The 21,708-nt window shown below is 43.0% G+C and overlaps 1 pseudogene; it reads right to left on the bottom strand.

The window, feature by feature from the left end:
* Positions 1-137: 137 nt before the first annotated feature.
* On the bottom strand, positions 138-3,671 carry LOC125555641 (cyclin-C1-1-like; annotated as a pseudogene).
* Between the last annotated feature and the right edge of the window lie 18,037 nt (positions 3,672-21,708).

Genomic DNA, 21,708 nt, shown 5'->3' with positions numbered 1-21,708 from the left:
TCATGAAAATAACTTGCGCCTATCTTGAGTCAATGCCCTCCAAGTGCATCAGGACATTCCCTATGCATACACACACTCCAGTCAAAGAAGCGTCATGTGGTTAAGCAGTCAGACTAAAATCAGTTCTAAATCTGATTTCAGGCCTTTGATGGCAGCTTGTTCATCAGAGGAATTATCTTGTCCTCCTAGAGGTCCCTATTAGGATCAATCTTGTAGGTGTCGTACAAGTCCAAGATTTCCATAGAAATATTCTTAAGCTGAGATTTGCAAACGAGTGCAAGTGGATTAATACGACGACAGACCAAAATCATCAATGATTGAAAACATACCAATGAAACACTTACAATGTTCATGTCAACATGGAGTTCTTCAAACCAGGAAGTCGTGTCCTTACCTTTAAGAACACTTGCAATGTAAATGCAGGCCAATGCACTCATATATGGAGGATATATGAGAATAAGATCCATCTTGTAAGTATCATTGACAAGGCCCCTGTAAGTAACAGTGTCTACTCAGCATAGAGATATAGCCAGTTGTACACCCATAAATCATCTAAAAAGGTATTTCGCTCAAAATTGTCGTCCATGTGATGATCCTTCATAAAAAAGATACCTATCTCATCATATTGTACTATACTAAAGTGAAAAGGAAAAGTCAATAGAGGTATTTGTGTATCCCTGCAATCCTGCATTCCTACAAAGGATATTCAATTATGATGATACCAACTGTAAACACTCTTTACTTAAGTGAAATATATGCACAGAGAAATTTTAAAAGAGTCTGGCTCCGAGACTAAAATCAGTCTTGTCAGAAAATGCTTCAAAAAGAAAGGCTACCTTAACCACCAAATATTACCAAAACGAATCAAGCAACTTTCTTGTATATGAAATACAAGCAGCTTCCATTCACAAAAAGAAAAAAACAGTACGCCATGACGGTAATTATAAGAAAGCCCAACAAGTTCCATTGCATCCAGTTCTCAACTTGACACAGCATTGTATTCAAGAACTGGTGCTTACCAGGCGAATTGTGTCAGATCTGTTATGCCAGCATCCTGCAATAACCTGTAAAATAGCACATCTCTCAATGCCATTGTAGAATCTATTGAAGGGGAGTTAATTTCAAAAGCTCAGAGCTCCAGAAGATATAAAATGCTATCTCAGTGGAAGATGCCATTTCTATTCAGATGATAGGGGAAGCAAAGTCAGTAAAAGAGGACAGTATGGGTGCAAAACAACCAAATACTAGTTGAGTGCTTCCAGGAGCTTCATTTCCATTTCAAGAATATATTTGAATTCAAATCTGTACTTGTCATCAGAACCTACATTTTGGGGGACAAAAATACATGGTTGCAGGTTGTGCAACTCTTCCAGCCTTCCAGGTAAACATTGGTCTATCTGAATGATCAAGAGGCTTACCAGTTACCACACACATCATCTTGATGTAAAATACGAGATGCCTTGTTTGCACTGTGCTTTCCTCCACCTTTGATGCCAAATACAAACAAGCTGGTGCTACCAAACAAGGATCATACTCCGCCATGCTCTTTCGGCAAATAGATTCAGACATAGTTCTGAATACTTAAGTTTCATTAAGAAAACTTCTTAAATGTTCAAAGAGTTATAGAAATAACCATTAAAATATGAACCTTCATGTCCAATTTGTGTTCACGGAAAGTATAGAAACATGAGTTTGGCGCTTGAAGTATAATAGTTGTTAATCGAATTTCAAAGATTTCCGGTTAAAGCACCATCGTACTAATTCTGCTTGAAGCAACTTGATGAGAACCTCACATCTACAGTCCCCCATGATATGAATGAAGCAGAGTGAATTATAGAGTTCCAGGTGAAGCACACAAGTTCGCGTAGACACAAATGTACAATCACAGTACATGATTCTTACTTCCTGTACTTGACTATCTTACATCATAAGGATATGCTTCCTACTTTCTCAGTGGCACAACTTACAATCTAAAATATAATGCTGTGTCTTCATTTCTCTGACTAGTAAAAAAATAGTCAAATCCATATCTGACTAGTAAAAAAATAGTCATATCCAGACAACGACATTAGAGGCCAGAGGGGCACTCTTCTAACCGACGTGTCCTTACTAAATAGAGAATCATACCTTGTACAGACACACCTGAAGTATGTGATTGCAGTAACTATGACTCTGAAATAGTAATGAGTTAATGCCAGATTGGTATGGTGGAAGGTGGAAAAGTAAGCCATCTAGCAGCAGACATTAACTAAATAGTACTCCCTCCGTCCCAAAATAAGTGTTTCAACTTTAGTACAACTTTGTACTAAAGTTGAGACACTTATTTTGGGACGGAGGGAGTATTAATTACAAGTTAGTCTTACAATAAAAACTGCAACAACATTATGATTAATAAGGAATACAGATAAATGAGATTGGAATAGTACTGGTATTTTTTACTTTTCCCTTGAAAGCAGTTAGCTTTGGTATCACTATATTAGTGTTGAAGTTCAAGCAAACTCCACAAAAATGTTACTAGAAAGAATTGTCTGAGGAAAAGAATAAATACCACCAAACATTTGCATGAGTTTCAGGTAATAAACCTCCAATATGTATAACTTCTTTAGATACAAAGGTAGCCACTTAAAAAGGACATATATGACTGCAGAAGGAAAGCTTGCTAACTACAGCCTAAAAGCAAAGCACAAGTTTATTTGATCACTGACGTATAAAGATATCATACACAGATAAAAACAAAGGTACAGGTCAGGAAATTGAAACAAGGTCTCTTACCTTTGTCTAACTTTCACCTGCTGGGCCAACCGCCATATATCTGAAATCATCAAACGCTTTACTCTGTACGGAGGAGAACTAATGCAGAAAGCATATCTATAAATTGTAAGGTACTGTCATGTGCCCATCACGGTTCGAGCAGGTAGCAATTTGTTTGATTAGTTTGTTAGTTTGTTGGATTTTCATGATTTAGAGATAAGATCTTGAAGCAAGGTTACATAATGCTCTTAGGGATTCCTGTTAGCTGTGTTATATTATGCTCCTAGGGCTAGGTCACCTATATATGTGAATTGCCACGTGATTAACTGAAGTAATCAAGAGGCAAAGAAAGAATAAGTTCATCCCTATCTCTGTTATCTTCTCGCACAAAACAAAGCCCCGAGGCCCGTTACTCCCGGGCCCAGACATCATCGCGGCTGTACTTACCCAGTCACAGATATTATGAGTGCCACAATTGGAGTGCAATGAATCGAGTGCATGAAGTCAAATTTAGTATCGACACCGACACTAGATTGCTACTTCTTCTTTCCATGTATGCTAGATTGCTACTCATGTAACAAGGACTGTGTCGGTTAACAAAAATAAGCAATGCACCGCTTGCGTCACCAAAAACTTCTCTAGCAGAAACGGTATAAGCTTGCATCTCCATTTAGTAGAAAGAACAATCGAGTAACATATTTTCAACTTGTTTTAGCAGAAATGGTAGCTAATTGTTCAGCGTTTGTGTTAAGAGTCAATTATACGCTACAAAGGTGCATGGCGCGAGCAGTGGCCAGTTGGTTAGAGCACACGCCTGTGAGCTCACGAAAGGACATCTGAATCTTGACAAGGGGGAACTCCACCGGCGTGATGCTCCGCTCCCGGTCCGCCGCCGGCACCACGTCCACCTCTTCCGGGTCAAGCAGCTCTGCAGCTGCTTGCTGCTCGCACGGCATCATCGCGCAAACTCGCCCCGATTAGCAACTCGAGTTCACGAAACGGCGATACTCTAAATCTGATCGAGGTCGGGTGGGTGCCGGCGGCTTACCTAACGGGCCGGCGCATTTTAGCGCATAGTTCACGTTGTAATAGCACACGCGATCTACTTGAGGGAAAACACCAGTTTTTTTCTTCTTTTTTCTCCTCTTTTTTGGGTTTTTTTGTTTGTTTCTGTATTTCTTCTCCGGCTTTTTTCGTTTTGTATTTTTTTTCTCAGGGTTTTCTCGTTTCTTCAGATTTTTTTTATTTTCTCCATTTTTTGTTTTTCTTTTTTTATGTTTCTTTTCGTTTTCATTCTACATGTTCGTATATGTCAAAAACATTTTTTAATAACTGATCAAAAAATTTTGTATACACGTGCAACATTGTCCGAACGCTTATTCAATATTTTTTCAAATACTTGTTCAATATTTTAATACTTATTCAACATTCTTCAAATACTTGTTCAATATTTTAATACTTATTCAACATTCTTCAAATACTTGTTCAATATTTTAATACTTATTCAACATTTTTGAAATACTTGTTCAGCATTTTTCAAATACTTGTTCAACATTTTTAATAGTTATTCAAAAAAGTTCAAATACTTGTTCAACATTTTTATTATTTATTCAACATTTTTTCAAATACTTATTCAACATTTTTCGAAAAGTCGTTTAACATTTATAAATAACTATTCAACATTTTTAAGATACTTGTTTAACATTTTTAATACTTATTTGAATTTTTCAAATACTTCTTGAGCATTTTTCAAATACTAGTTCAACATTTTTCAGAGACTCATTCAACATTTATTAATAATTATTCAACATTTTTCAAATAGTTGTTCAATATTTTTAATACTTATTCAAATTTTTCTGTTAACTGTTCAACATTTTTCAAATACTAGTTCAACATTTTTCAAATACTTGTTCAACATTTATTAAAATATGTTTTTAAACAGTGTTGTGTGTGTGTGTATAATATTTTAAAACAGAAATAAAAGTACAAAAATAAAGCAAAAAAAACAAGAACAGAAAATAGGTAAAAAAAAAGCAGGCATTTGCCTCCCGCATTGCTGGGCCGGCCCATCTGGGGCTCCCCATGACGCTAGGCCCATCTGCTCGCTTAAAGCAAGAAATAGGGGTGCCCAGACGGAGAGGAGGTCAGGGCAGCGAGACCTCCTAGCTGACGCTCGCTAGCGTCAAACCAACGAGCTTCCGCGCAGGAAGCGCTATCTGAATGGGCCGGCCCATTCGGGGAGTCACAACAAGCCGTCGTTAAAAAAGCAAACAACGATGTTTAATCGATGAATCGAACTCGCAATCACATAATCGAGAGTTAATGTTCTCTACCACTCGACCTGCTGAAGATTGATGATTACTTAGCCGAGCGAATATTTAAGAACTAAATGCAGCGACAGATCAATTTTTTTTGAAGAAAATCTTCCATTAAACATTTTTTTGATATACGATGAATAACTTTTAAATACACAGTGAACATTTTTGTTATCTAAGATAAACAATTTTTAAATACATATTGAACATTCTTGTGATATAGGCTGAACAACTTTTAAGTACACAATGAACATTTTTTAAAATACGTTGAACATTTTCTTCATATATGCTGAACATTTTGGTAATGTACGTTGAACATTTCTCTAAATACACGATCGACATTTTTATAATGCATAATGAACTTTTTCATAAAAACAATGAACATTTTTCTAAATATACAATGAACATTTTTATAATACATGGTGAACTTTTATATAGCACACAAAAAAGAGAAGAAAAAAAAGATAAAGAAAGAAGATAAATAGAATAGAAAATAAACAAAAAATGAAGGAAAAAGAAATCAGAACAGAAAACAAGAAAACAACAACTGAAAAACCGAACAAAACATTGAAAAACCATAAGCAAAAAACCATTGAAGAAGAACGAAAAATCCTACAGGAAACAGCGAGGAGGAGGCAGCAGCGAACGAAAAAGCCATCAATCCCATGACTGGGCCGGGCCAACCGCAGGCACGCCTCAGCGAAGGCACGACCTTTTGACGCTAACGAGCGTCAAATAGGATCTGCCCAGGGCAGCCTAGCGCCGCCCGCGACGCGCAGGCAAGCCTGTTCCACATGTTGCATTGGAACAGCCCGGATCGGCAGCCCGGCCAATGTGCCAGGCCCAATATGTCAGAGAAAACAACCCATGTATCCTATTGCTTATGAGATGGAGGCAAATATCAACTAATCAAAAGCGCTCCTTCGGGAGCCTCCCCAAGGGTCATTTAGGGTGGGCTGAGAGCGCATCACTTGGCGCGCACTCGCACGCTCTCAGCCGCCGCCGTGTGTCGTTCTCTAGGCGCTCGCTCCTGATTTTTTATTTTATTTTTCTACAAGTGTTTTAAGCTTTTAGATGATTTTTTTGGTTTTTTTTATTTTTGATTTTCCCCAACTTTTCTTTGGTTTTGGACAAAGAAAAAATCGGAAAAAATGTGTTTTCTTTTTTTCTTCCGTGAGAGGCATGGTTGTGGCTCTCGCAAAAGAGAAAAAATGTGTTTTGTTTTTTCCTATGACCAGAGGAACGGATTTACTTCTTGCACAGGCACATATTTGCTTTTGCAAAAGGCACGGATTTGTTTTCACGATAGGCACAGCCGCGCCTTTCGGAAAGGAGAAAACTCGTTTTTTTTTCTTCCGTGGGAGGCACGGATTTACTTCTCGTAGAGGCACGAATTTGCTTCATGAGAGGCGCGGCCTTGCCTCTCGCAAAAGGAAAAAAACCACGGGATGCACGGACTTACTTCTCGCAGAGGCACGGATTTGGTTCTGCAAGAGGCACGGCCATGCCTCTTGGAAAAAAAACGCGTTTTCTTTTTTTCTTCCGCAAGAGGTATGGATTTACTTCTCGTGTAGGCACAGATTTGCTTACGCGAGAGGCACGGCCGTGCCACTCGCAAAAAGAAAAAAAATGTGTTTTCTTTTTTTCTACCACGAGAGGTATGTATTTACTTTTCGTGGAGTCGTGGATTTGCTTTCGCGAGGGACACGATCATGCCTCTTGGAAAGGGAAAAATGTGCCCTCGGTTTGGGTTTTTCGTCCGTTTTTTTCATGAAAAAAAGTTCATCGAAAGCTATCAGCATGACATCTAGTTTTGAAGATCTCGGTGCGAGGAATCCAACTATGAAAATGATTTGAGATTTAGACACATGATTTAAAAGATAAAACGATTTGAATAAATGAATTTTAGAAGAAAAAAACGCTCAGATTGCGACAAGTGGCGTACATGCAGTGCAACACTTGTTGCAACCTATGGAGATGCGAGTGACCTTTTCAAAAAGTGCTTCTTAAATAGTGATTTCACAAATAACCGATGCATTAGGAATCCCTTTAATTTCTCAAAAAAGCCCTTTAAATTTAAGGTCATGTGGGAGCGTCAAAAGGAAGAAACGTGGCAGAATTATTTATTTTCATCTTTATATGAAAACATATGGGAGTTTTATTCCAATTTCATAGGGTTACAATCGAGAGACAGTAAGTCCTCACAATCTAGAGGACATCTGCTTATCCACACCAAAGTACGTGACTCAGTACAACTATAGTACCCTCAAAAAAAAGTACAACTATAGTTTGCCATACAATCAGCAACCCTATTTTGAATTCTATTAATCTTAGAAACAAACTCCCTAACCTCCGTCAAGGACTTGATTTCTCCTACCAAATGACCATAGGCCGATCTAGACATAGTATCGCCTCATAAGACTGCAAGCGCAACGGAAGAATCAGATTTGCACCGATCGGTATGTTGTAAAGCTAGGGCCATATTCCTTGCATTAATGCATGTATCTCTGCTTTCAGGGCCTCATTGCAATTAAAGATCACTTGATATGCTGTGAAGATCTCCGTGTCGCTCTCTTGACGCAAGATCATACGCACACCCACACTACCATCATGAGATGTGAAAGAACCATCCACCGATAGTGCAGCCCAGTTTGGTACATGGCAGAATTACATGCAAAGCTCTAGTCGATAGCCAGTGCTTTATTTCCATGGGGTAGCTCCACCTTCGGAGCGGTCCTAACCGAGCAAAGAGAGCTCCGGAGGAAACTCGAGATTTTAAGGCCGGATCTGTTACGTGTGAGTAGAAAGTGGAGGAGCGCCCTGCTGAACTTGGCTACCGTGAAAAAATAATGTGATGGCAACGTGCGCGTGTACAAATGGCTTGCAGAAGAGGATCGAAACACTCACTTTTTTCATATGAAAGCGGGTAACAGGATGAAGAAGAACAAGATCACCCGACTAACACGATCCAATGGGACGGTGCACGAAGATCAAGCCAAGCTGGAGTCTATGGCACGTGATTTCTATCAAGATCTCTATAAGGCAAAAAGCATGATAGGAGTCGAGAAAGTATCATCTCATGTACCTCAAAAAGTGACAAATAGGATGAATTTATCCCTCAACTCTCCCTACTCTCTGGAGGAGGTGAAGGTGGCCCTTTTCCAAATGTTTCCTACTCGTGGATATGTAGTTGGCACTGCTAGCACACCCTGCCCCACCTACCCTACCAGTGATGTGTGACTTACTCTTGTTCCAGCCAACTTTCTAGTAGTCAATGCGCAACTCCTTCCTCCCTACTTTTGGACATGTAGTTTTAGTTGCCTGTGGCAACAAATGAAGTTGCACATAGTCATCTACGCAGTTGGACGGGGAAACAGACGAAGTTGCACATCTCATTAGCTGGGATTTATTGGATGGTGAAAAACTGCACACCCGTGATGATAGAGAACATTTGCGGGGCCCTAAAGTTAGACATCTCGCTATCTGGGATGGGTTGGACGGGGTGCTGCTACTTGTGAGCTGCATTGGGATTTCTTCGAAGAGGAGAGGATGATGCGGTACAGTAGAAATAAGTATTTTCCTCACTTAAGAACTAAGGTTATCAATCCAGTAGGAGAACCACACAACACCTCGTTAGCAGTACCTACACACAAGATAACAAATCCTTGCACCCAACGCGAACAAGGGGTTGTCAATCCCTCGACGGTTACTTGCAAGATTAAATTGTATGGTGATAGATAGATAGATCAAAACGATAACAAATCCTTAATGGTATACCGTGGGTACCTACACACAAGATAACAAATCATTGCACCCAATGCGAACAAGGCTTCTCTTTTCAAAATAGCATACGGTGGGCAAACAAATTACTGTTGGGCAATTGATAGAAAATCAAATAATCATGACGATATCCAAGACAATGATCATGTGTATAGGCATCACGTCCGAGACAAGTAGACCGAAACGATTCTGCATCTACTACTATTACTCTACACATCGACCGCTATCCAGTATGCATCTAGAGTATTAAGTTCATAAAGAAAGAAGTAATGCCTTAAGCAAGATGACATTATATAGACAAAGAAAACTTACGTATGAATAAACTTCATCATTTTATCCTTAATGGCAACGATATAAATACGTGCCATGTCCCCTTGTGTCACTGGTATTGAGCACCGCAAGATCGAACCCATCACAAAGCATCTCTCCCATTGAAAGAAAAATGAATGTAGTTGACCAAACCAAATCAATAGATCGAAGAGAAATACAAAGCTATAACAATCATGCATAAAAGAGTTCAGAGAAAACTCAAAATAATATTCATGGATAGATCTTATCATAAGTTTACAATTCATCAGATCCCAACAAACACACCGCAAAAATTCATTCCATCGAATAGATCTCCAATAACATCGAGGAGAATATTGTATTGAAGATCAAAGAGAGAGAAGAAGTCATCTAGCTATTAGCTATGGACCACTAGGCCTGAGGTAAACTACTCAAGCATCATCGGAAGGGCGGCAAGGTTGATGTAGAGCCCCTTCGTGATCAATTCCCCCTCCGACAGAGTACCAGAGAAGGCCTCCAGATGGAATCTCATGGGAACAGAAACTTGTGGCGGCGAAAAAAGTATATTGGGTGGCTCTCTAATGTCAGGGGAATATTTGAGAATTTATAAATGCAGAATTAGGTCAAGAGGTGCCACGAGGGGCACACAAGCCAGGGGCGCCACCCCCCCCCCCCCCCCCGCGCGCGCAGGGCGCACCTCCCGAGCTTGTCGCTCCCTCGTGGCTCTTCAGGTCTTCTCCCGAACCTTCCAAGGTCTCTTCTAGTCCAGAAAAAATTAATCCAAAGTTTTTTCTCCATTTGGACTATATTTGATATTGATTTCCTAAAAAGCCAAAAGTAGGCAAAAAAGAGCAACTAGCTGACGATGACATGTACCTAGGGTAGGGTAATAGGCCTGACCTAGACGCCCTTCCCAAAGACACTGTCCTAAGATCAACGGCATTCAAAGCACAGCAGCATCCACCGACTGGAATCACCTCAGAGTGCAACCCACTCAACCAACAATTCCACTTAGATAACCCAATTCCATTCGACCAGTATATCATCATTCGACCGTACTAGAAACCACTCGGAGTACAAAAGATCTAAAGTCACTCAGGATGGCAACGGTCAGGTGAAAGTGCAACTATCCCTAGGTGGTTTCGGTAATTCATAACAACATATAGCTCATTGAGCTAATGCTATTCCAAGATGATTATTTCAGGAAAGCTCAATGATTGGCATGGCATGGATGTGAAAGTGGAACCCTCAAAATGCTAAGGACAAAGGATTGGATCAAGCTCAAAAGCTCAAGACTCTTCATTTTATATTTTAGTGATCCAAGATCACATTGAGTCTTTAGGAAAAGCCAATACTATCAAGGAGGGATGAGGTGTTGCTTAATGAGCCTCTTGCTTCATGTGCTTAGTGATATGCTCCAAAACCCTCAACTACTTTCCCATATCCACATATGACCTAAACCCTAAGCCAAACTCGGTCCTACCGATTCTTCCTATCCGGCGCCACCGAGTTTCACTTGTCATAAGCCACTGCCAAACCCTAGCAATTTGGTTCTACCGATAGGGATCTCGGTCTCACCGAGATGGGATTGCAAACTCTCTGTTTCCCTTTCGTAACTTTTCGGTCTCACCGAAAGAGCGAATCGGTCCCACCGAGATTGCAATGTAAATTCAGTGTTTCCCCTTTGTAACTTTTCGGTCTCACCGAAAGAGCAAATCGGTCCCACCGAGTTTGCCTGACAAACTCTCTGGTTAGCTAATTACCAAATTCGGTCTCACTGAGTTTGTGTAATCAGTCTCACCGAGATTACGTTATGCCCAAACCCTAACCATATCGGTCCTACCGAGTTGCATGTCAGTCCCACCGAAAATCTCTAACGGTCACTAGGTTTACATTTTCGGTCCGACCGAGTTTGTTGATTCGGTCCCACCGAGATTGGAAAACTGTGTGTAACGGTTGGATTTTGTGTGGAGGCTATATATACCCCTCCACCTCCTCTTCATTCTAAGAGAGAGCCATTAGAACACATACACCATTCCAACTCATATGTTCTGAGAGAGAACCTCCTACTCATGTGTTGAGACCAAGATATTCCATTCCTACCATATGAATCTTGATCTCTAGCCTCTCCAAGTTGCTTTCCACTCAAATCTTCTTTCCACAAAATCCAAATCCTATGAGAGAGAGTTGAGTGTTGGGGAGACTATCATTTGAAGCACAAGAGCAAGGAGTTCATTACCTACACACCATTTGTTACTTCTTGGAGAGTGGTGTCTCCTAGATTGGCTAGGTGTCACTTGGGAGCCTCCGACAAGATTGTGGAGTTGAACCAAGGAGCTTGTAAGGGCAAGGAGATCGCCTACTTCGTGAAGATCTACCGCTAGTGAGGCAAGTCCTGTGTGGGCGATGGCCATGGTGGGATAGACAAGGTTGCTTCTTCGTGGACCCTTTGTGGGTGGTTGCTTCTTCGTGGACCCTTCGTGGGTGGAGCCCTGTGTGGACTCGCGCAACCGTTACCCTTTGTGGGTGGAGCCCTGTGTGGACTCTCGCAACCGTTACCCTTTGTGGGTTCAAGTCTCCATCAACGTGGATGTAGGATAGCACCACCTATCCGAACCACGGGAAAAACATCCGTGTCTCCAATTGCGTTTGAATTCTCCAAACCCTTTCCTTTACATTCTTGCAAGTTGCATGCTTTACTTTCCGCTGCCAATATACTCTTTGCATGCTTGCTTGAATTGTGTGATGATTGCTTGACTTGTCCTAAAATAGCTAAAATCTGCCAAGAACTAAAATTGGGAAAAGGTTAAGTTTTTATTTGGTCAAGTAGTCTAATCACCCCCCTCTAGACATACTTTCGATCCTACAAGTGGTATCAGAGCTTTGGTCTCCATTTGCTTTGATCTCCATAGCTTTTGGTGGTCATAGCCTTGGTTTCACAACCTTGGAGAGTATGGCGTCTAGCGAGGGAAATTATCACCGTAGAGGTCCCTACTTTGATGGTACTAATTTTGCTAGTTGGAAGCATAAAATGAAAATGCATATTCTTGAACATAACCCCGCTGTTTGGGCTATTGTGTGTGTTGGTTTGCAAGGTGACTTCTTTGATGGGAGAGAACCAAACCGTGAAGCTACCGCGGATGAGTTGAAGATGTTGCAATACAATGCTCAAGCTTGTGATATTCTCTTCAACGGATTGTGCCCCGAAGAATTCAACAAAATCAGCCGTCTTGAGAATGCGAAGGAAATTTGGGACACTTTGATTGATATGCACGAAGGTACCGACTCCGTCAAGGAATCCAAGTTGGATGTGCTTCAAAGCCAACTTGACAAGTTCAAGATGAAGGATGGTGAAGGTGTCGCTGGAATGTACTCTAGGCTTGCTCTCATCACAAATGAGATTGCCGGCTTAGGAAGTGAAGAGATGACCGATAGATTCATCATCAAGAAGATTCTAAGAGCCTTGGATGGAAAATATGATACCGTGTTCACATTGATCCAAATGATGCCCAATTACAAAGATCTCAAGCCAACGGAGGTGATTGGAAGAATTGTTGCTCATGAGATGTCACTTAAGGATAAAGAGGAACTTCACAACAAATCAAGTGGTGCCTATAAAGCCTCATGTGAAGCCCCTACATCATCAAGTGAGAAACAAGACTTCAATGAAGAATTGAGCTTAATGGTGAAGAACTTCAACAAGTTCTACAAGAGTAGAAGCAAAGATAGAAGCTTCAAGTCAAGGTCCTACAATGACAAAAGATCTTCTAGTCGAGAGCGAAACTGCTACAGTTGTGGAAGACCCGGACACTATTCCAATGAGTGTACGGCTCCCTACAAGAGAAGAGAAGATTCTCCAAAAAGAAGAAGCAAAGAATCACCACCAAGAGAGAGAAGGAGTAGAGGTGATCGTTATGAACGAAGATACTCACGGAGAAGCAAGGATTCGGAAAGGAAGGAAAAATCATCAAGGAGCTACACAAAACGAAGACATCAAGCTCATGTTGGTGAATGGGTATCCGGCTCCGACTCCGACAGCCACTCCGAGAGAAGTTATCACTCCGACTCCGAAGATACTCAAGATGAAGGTGTTGCCGGTCTAGCACTTGTGTCAACCAACTCCTACGACATATTTGACTCACCAAATGAAGGAATTGGAAGATGCTTCATGGCCAAAGGTCCTAAGGTAACACACCCCGAGTATGTTGATTTCAATAGTGATGAAGATGACTTGTTAGGTGATGATTTGCTTGTTGACAACTCTAGTGATGAATACTATGATGAAGTGTCAATTAATCATGCTAATCAAGATAAAACGAATGACAATGATAAGGAAAAGATTGAGGCTCTAACTAAAGAACTAAACACTCTTAAGTTACCTCATGAAACTATCTTCGAAGATCATCGAGAACTTTTAAGAGCTCATGAGAAATTACGCTTTGAAAAGCTCAACCTTGAGCAAGAGCATGAGTTATTAAAAGCAATCAATGATGATCTCCGCAAGAAAAGTTCTTCTTACATTGCCAAGCGTTTACTCTTATCCACTTACTTGCCTCAAGTCAAGTCTAGTAACAAGAACAAGAAAGATTCTTCCTCTAGCAGTAACAATGATCATGCTAAATCCAATATTGTTGCTTCTAGTAGTTCTCTTGATTCCACTAATGACTCTCTTAGCCAAGTTACACTTGAGCAAGAAAATAGCTTATTGAAGGGAATTATAGAGAAAGGAGTGTACAAAAGCCTTGCCGGGAGCAAGCAATTCGAGGAAATTGTGCGCAAGCAAGGAATGCACCGGAAGAATCAAGGCGTTGGTTTTGAATGAAAGTTCAATGCCAATGGAGTTGAGTGGGAAGAAGATCAATACCCCAAGACAAAGTTTGTTCCTCAACAAGAGAAGTATGATACTTCTTTCAAGGGGACACAAGCTCAAGATGATCTTCCACCACAAGACTACAAGCAAAGAGGCAAGGACAAGCTTCAAGAGAAAATTGACGCATTTGAAGAAGCTCCTAAGACCTTAGTCAAGTGGATTCCCAAGACTACTTCAAGTTCCACTTCATCAAGTACGACTACAACTCCAAGGATTCCCATCAAGATGATGTGGATCCAAAAGAAGAAGAACTAGAGAGTCCTTGAGGGTGACTCCGCCAACATACTTCACTCTTATCATTTTGGCAAGAACAAGTGCAATCAACTTCCACATCCTGCACTAGTTCAAGGAGTCACAAACCCTCTTGTTGGTAAGACAAGGGACAAGGTAACCTAAAAGTTTTCATGGACATCATCTTGTGTGTGCATCACTCTATGTCTATGGATATCCTTGTTTGTTCCTTGTGGGACCAACCCATGTAGGTATTGAAAGTGCAATTCACTCAAATGGATAGCTCCAAGTGATCTACATCAACATTGAGCATCCACATCTTCAACATCTACATGAAGTCATCATCGACGAAACCCAAGGTTAGTTCATCCCTCCAAGGGGGGATATCACATCTAGGGGGAGCTTTACTCTAAGACTTGAGCTAAAGCAACTCTAAAGATGTGAACACAACAATGCTTTATGTAAAAGTGGTAACCCCACTTGAGCTTAAACGATGAGTATGACCTATGATCAAGTGTTCTCACTTGACTCCTAAGTCAATATACTCATATATAGATGACCTTGTCATCGCAAATTGCTTGATAGATGCTAGAATTGGTTGTGCATGCCTTGCCACATATTTCATTTGCCATCTTATTGTGTGAGCATGCTGGTTGCATATTTTACCCATTCGAGGACATCCACTTGTTGTTTTGATCGTTTGGGTTTATTTCCTTTGCCAAGTGGATGGACAAGAATGCCTAAGAACCTCCTCTAGCTATCTATGCTTTTCTCGTCTCAAACTCTATTCATGCTGCATCACAAAATTTGATCAAGTCAGATTCGAACCACTCTGTGTGAGGAGCGCTCGGAGTCCCCGATTCGTCATAGACTTAAACTTCCAAAACCTCTTTATGATTCTCGGTCTGACCGATACCCCACTTTCGGTCCTACCGAGATCATTAAGTTGATCTAGGTTTTCGATCTCGGTGCAACCGATTTGAACCTTTCGGTCACACCGAGTTTCAGTAACTGCCTGCAGTTATGAATCTCGGTGCCACCGAGTTGTTCCACTCGGTCACACCGACAGGGTAGGGCTATATATAGTCACGGGCAAAATTTGGAAATTTCTCCGAACCCCTTCGCCCGCGCGATAGCCTGCTCTGCCAACGTGGTCTCCGGATCGTCTTCTCGCTGCCAGCCGCCTCCAGTCGCTGGTCTCCGTCGCCGTAAACGGGAATTCTGCCCCGCCGTTGCCGCCGTAGCGAGTCTCCGCCGAGCTAGGGTATGGACTCGATCTTTGTGCTATTCTCCAATCCAATTCTTAGCACATTGTGATCATCATGATTCTTGCCACGATTGAAACACTCCTATCCAGTCAATACGCCCGTAGATTAGCTTTGATTCGAAAATTTTAGGGTTAGGTTTCCGCCGAAACCATCTCGGACCCACCGAGTTGAAAAACTCGGTCCCACCGATTTGACTTATGCCATTGCACAAGTGAGACTCGGTCTGACCGAGAATTACTTATCAGTGTGACCGATTTTGGAACTCTGTGAAACCCTAGCAGTCTCGGTGCCACCGAACTGTGACTCGGTCCAACCGAGTTCACTAGTTTAGGTTCCAAAACTGCTTCGGTATCACCGAGTTTAAAAATCGGTAGATCCGAGATGATTTCAGTGGGAAACTAAAACTAAATTTTTGGATCATTCTTTTGCAAAAATCTCTGCATTTTGTGATGCTCATCTATTCTACCTCATCTATAAACTGTTCACAGGGTCAGCAGTCAGCTTGTTCAACATGTCTAATCAGAGTGACAGCCAGAACTTGTCAGAGCAGCAAGTGCAGATGAGTGAGGGCACTAGTCCCTCCAGCTCTTCAGATGATGGCAGCAGAAGTACCCCAAGCAATCTGCCAAAAGCTGCCACTAGACAAAGGAAGAAGAGAACTTTTGATTCTGAAGATGAAGATTATGTGGCAGAGGAAGAGGCCACATCAAAGAGAGTTGAGCCAGCTCAAGGCACAAAGCCAGGTCTAAAGATCAAAAGGCCAGCAGGCAGGCAGCCTATGTCAAAGGCTAGAGCCTCAACTGAGAAGCCCACTCCCAAAGAGCCAGTTGCTGCAGAAGGCAAGAAGAGGAAGGAAAGGGTCAAGAAGACCGTAGCCAGAGTGCTAGGAAAGGCTTCCATCATGGAAGAGGAAGAGGAAGAAGAGGTAGCTGCACCAGCACCTAAGGCACCCAAGCTGATGGGTGATGCCATAAGATCAGGGGCTACTGCATCTAAGCCCAAAGCTGCCTCCAAGCCAAAATCAAAGAGGAATACAAGGAGCATTCCTGCAGCTGAGAAGAACAAGGCCCCAGTGCCTGAGACTGTTGCTGAAGAAGAGGATGAAGAGCAAGTTCTTAGAAAGCTCAAGCCCAAGATCCCAGACCACAACGATGCTCATCCTGTGGCTGAGGACATGAAGCTCAGGAGAGATTCAGGGCTGAGGAAGTGGAGAGAAGCAGATCCATATGCTTCAAGGAGGAGGACTGCTGTGGATTACAGATTTCACACCAAGGAACAGCAGGGCTTCTATGAGACAGTGCTGCTAGATAAGAAGCCCATTGTTTGTGACATGAGATGGGTCGACTGGACCTACATGAAGGAAAATGAGGAACACTACCCTGGAGTGTATGACAGCTTTAGTGCTTGTGGAGTTGCTGACTTTGTTGGGCACAAGCTCACAAAGTGGAACGAGGAGCTTATCATGCAATTCTACTCCACGGCACACTTTTATCCAGATGGGAGGATAACTTGGATGTCTGAGGGTACGAGGTACCAATCTACAGTTGTTGAATGGGCTCAACTGATCAATGCCCCAGAGGAGCAAGCAGATGACTTGGACATTTATGCCAAGAAAAAGATGGATCATAACTCAATGTCCAACATGTACAAAGAAATTCCAAATGAAGCTCTTGACACTTTCAAATTTGGCTCAGTGCACTATCTTCTGTCAGGGCTGCCAACAATCAACTGGATATTGAGGCACACTCTTTTGCCCAAGTCTAGAGATCACAAGATGATCAGAGGCCATGCAATCAACTTGCTTCACGTATTTGATGTGCCACAGAAATTCAAGGTCATGAGCCTCATAGTAGAGACTATCAAGAGGACTGCAGCAGATCAGAAGAGGAGCTGTGGTTATGCCCCTCAAATTCAGGAGCTCATTAACTCTAAGATGGGCACGGGTGTATATTTATTGGACAAGGAACACCTGCCCATCCGTCCAGATTTTGAGGACAATCAAGTTGTCATGACTGAGAATGAGCCATCGTCTTCCCAAGCACAAGCAAAGAAGGAGAAGGCAAGGAAGGAGAAAGCTGCCAAGATGCCAACTCAAGAGGAGGCATCTGAGTATTTCTTGAAGACCAAACAAGAGCAGCTTGGTTACCTGATTGCATCCACCCTGCGGATTGAGAAAGGACTAGCCACCCTAACTCAAAACCAGGCAAGCCTAGAGAGAATCATGGAACAAAAGTTCTATGACTTGGATGTCAAGGTGACAGAGATTCAGACTGCAGTGGAGCAGCTCCAGGATGACATGCAGGAGAGGAGAGGCAGGACTACCACTGATGCCTTTTCCAGAGTGCCACGAGGTCCGAGGTCGTCTGCCGTGCCAGTTGCTGCCACCAGAGCCACCAACTCAGCACCAGCTACAGCCTCAGTTCCACTAGCTCCAGCATCTACTTCAGCTCCAACTCCAGCGTCTACTTCAGCGTCTACAGAAGCCTTCGTCCTTGGAGTGATCCGGACTCCACCACCACCAGAAGATCAAGCCTGAGCGTCGATCTAGCACTATGAATTTTCTAGGAACTTTTTGGTAACTTGTTGCCAAAGGGGGAGAAGATGTATAGATCATAGGCTTCGAGAGAGAGAGTGTTGCTTTTCTCTCTTGCTTTATTTGGTGGTTTTTCGAACTTGTTTGCTTTTGAGTGCTTGAGATACTATGTCATTGCTTGTGAGACATTGATGATCATGTGTTTGATCATAAGCTACACTTAATGCTTGCTTAATGCTATTATCTTATCTATCTTATGTGATCATTCACTATTCTTGGTGATGAGTGCATGTATTTCATTCTTATCATTTTAAGCGCTCCACCAAGATGTATGTGACATGGAAGAGTAACCCATGACTCTAACTCCTTGTGCATTTGCAGTCCAAAGCAAATTTTAAATATGCACAAACTTAGGGGGAGCTCTTACTTATCACATACTTCTCAAAGCAACGATATAATTCATTCTTATTATCATTTGTCGAAGCTTTGATCTATATGTTGTCATCAATTACCAAAAAGGGGGAGATTGAAAGTGCAACTATCCCTAGGTGGTTTTGGTAATTCATAACAACATATAGCTCATTGAGCTAATGCTATTCCAAGATGATTATTTCAGGAAATCTCAATGATTGGCATGGCATGGATGTGAAAGTGGAACCCTCAAAATGCTAAGGACAAAGGATTGGCTCAAGCTCAAAAGCTCAAGACTCTTCATTTTATATTTTAGTGATCCAAGATCACATTGAGTCTTTAGGAAAAGCCAATACTATCAAGGAGGGATGAGGTGTTGCTTAATGAGCCTCTTGCTTCATGTGCTTAGTGATATGCTCCAAAACCCTCAACTACTTTCCCATATCCACATATGACCTAAACCCTAAGCCAAACTCGGTCCTATCGATTCTTCCTATCCGGCGCCACCGAGTTTCACTTGTCATAAGCCACTGCCAAACCCTAGCAATTTGGTTCTACCGATAGGGATCTCGGTCTCACCGAGATGGGATTGCAAACTCTCTATTTCCCTTTCATAACTTTTCGGTCTCACCGAAAGAGCGAATCGGTCCCACCGAGATTGCAATGTAAATTCAGTGTTTCCCCTTTGTAACTTTTCGGTCTCACCAAAAGAGCAAATCGGTCCCACCGAGTTTGCCTGACCAACTCTCTGGTTAGCTAATTACCAAATTCGGTCTCACCGAGTTTGTGTAATCGGTCTCACTGAGATTACGTAATGCCCAAACCCTAACCATATCGGTCCTACCGAGTTGCATGTCAGTCCCACCGAAAATCTCTAACGGTCACTAGGTTTACATTTTTGGTCCGACCGAGTTTGTTGATTCGGTCCCACCGAGATTGGAAAACTGTGTGTAACGGTTGGATTTTGTGTGGAGGCTATATATACCCCTCCACCTCCTCTTCATTTGAAGAGAGAGCCATTAGAACACATACACCATTCCAACTCATATGTTCTGAGAGAGAACCACCTACTCATGTGTTGAGACCAAGATATTCCATTCCTACCATATGAATCTTGATCTCTAGCCTCTCTAAGTTGCTTTCCACTCAAATCTTCTTTCCACAAAATCCAAATCCTATGAGAGAGAGTTGAGTGTTGGGGAGACTATCATTTGAAGCACAAGAGCAAGGAGTTCATTACCTACACACCATTTGTTACTTCTTGGAGAGTGTTGTCTCCTAGATTGGCTAGGTGTCACTTGGGAGCCTCCGACAAGATTGTGGAGTTGAACCAAGGAGTTTGTAAGGGCAAGGAGATCGCCTACTTCGTGAAGATCTACCGCTAGTGAGGCAAGTCCTGTGTGGGCGATGGCCATGGTGGGATAGACAAGGTTGCTTCTTCGTGGACCCTTTGTGGGTGGTTGCTTCTTCGTGGACCCTTCGTGGGTGGAGCCCTGTGTGGACTCGCACAACCGTTACCCTTTGTGGGTGGAGCCCTGTGTGGACTCTCGCAACCATTACCCTTTGTGGGTTGAAGTCTCCATCAACGTGGATGTAGGATAGCACCACCTATCCGAACCACGGGAAAAACATCCGTGTCTCCAATTGCGTTTGAATTCTCCAAACCCTTCCCTTTACATTCTTGCAAGTTGCATGCTTTAATTTCCACTGCCAATATACTCTTTGCATGCTTGCTTGAATTGTGTGATGATTGCTTGACTTGTCCTAAAATAGCTAAAATCTGCCAAGGACTAAAATTGGGAAAAGGTTAAGTTTTTATTTGGTCAAGTAGTCTAATCACCCCCCTCTAGACATACTTTCGATCCTACATCAGGCGTTCACTCCATAGCGTTAATAATCATTTATATGTCTTAACTGTTGGCGTTACCAGTAACGTCTCACCTTAATGTACATTGAACTCCTTGTACCGTGGGCTGGCTGGGGTCCTGGCGCACTCTATATAAGCCACCCCCTCCACTGGAACAAGGGTTCACACCCCCTGTAACTTCACATATAATCCAGTCGACCGCCTCCGAGAACTGAGATGTAGGGCTTTTACTTCCTCCGAGAAGGGTCTCGACTCATAAATCTTGCATGCACAACCTCATCGTAGTTAGGATCTTGCCTCCTCCTACATACCCCCTATTCTACTGTCAGACTTAGAACCACGACAATTGGCGCCCACTGTGGGGCAGTTGTCTTAGCGACTTCCGATGAGGTTGCAATCTTTTCTGATCCCCATCATCATGGTTTCCGGCGGTGGTTTGGCTGAGGGCCACGAGATCCGTCTCGGCACGCTCATTTTCATCGCTGACGACTCCACCTGGCTCCAAGAGGCCCCTCTCGACGTCGAGAGGCTCCCCGTCCGTGGGGCGATGCACTTCCGCGCGTGTGTCCGGGGTGTCCTTCTACGGCAGCCGTCGACCCAATATCGGCCGGCTCCCGCAACATCCTCGCTTCCCACTGCTCGCCTTCGCAAGCGATCCGGTCGATCGCGGCTTCAGCGGTGGGTGAAGCACGCGGTGGCTCGTCAGTCGGCCACCCCTCAAGTCGCGGCAATCGAGCCCAACGAATCTCTCTATGGGCTTTTGATCTGTCGGCTGGCTCCGTCGAGACCCTGTCCGAGTGTGACAGCAGCGACCCTGCGGCAGAAGTCCTGATGGTCGACACACCGCGCAGCCCGCCTGGTTTCCGCCACAGTGATGGCGGCGATGGTGGCGGTGATCTGTCGCATGTTCACGAAGAATATCGTCCTCAAGCCCTCACTTTGCAGCAGAGGAAGGAGCTGCATCGTTGCAATACAGAGGCACTCCACACTCCCATTGTCGGAGAAACCTCTGAGGCTCGGGCCTTGGAGGTTGCATTCCTGGCCACATTGGCTGAGCGCGCGCGGCTCGAGAACCTTCAGCATTCACTCGACGAACGCGCTCGGCGACTGATCCCTGAATCCAGTTGACGACAGCGGCAATTGTCCCCACGAGAACCTCAGGTATACCGCACTCCGATTTAGAATCTTACTGTTGCGGCCTGCATAGCAGAGTCGATCCAGTCGTCCCAATCGGAGGCTGGAAGGGGTTTGATGCAGATTCGAGCGCTGCTCCGAGCAGCAGGAGAGCAGAACACAGCAGTTTCCCAGTCGTGCAACAGGATCCATAGCAGATCCGTGGTGGCGGACACCGTCCAGTCAGCCCATAGTCCAAGATCGCCTCTGCAGCGTGAGGG

Source organism: Triticum urartu, chromosome 5A, assembly GCF_056163025.1.
Source record: "Triticum urartu cultivar PI428250 chromosome 5A, HENAU_Tu73, whole genome shotgun sequence".
Classification (NCBI taxonomy): domain Eukaryota; kingdom Viridiplantae; phylum Streptophyta; class Magnoliopsida; order Poales; family Poaceae; genus Triticum; species Triticum urartu.
This window is presented reverse-complemented; position numbering and strand designations above follow the sequence as displayed.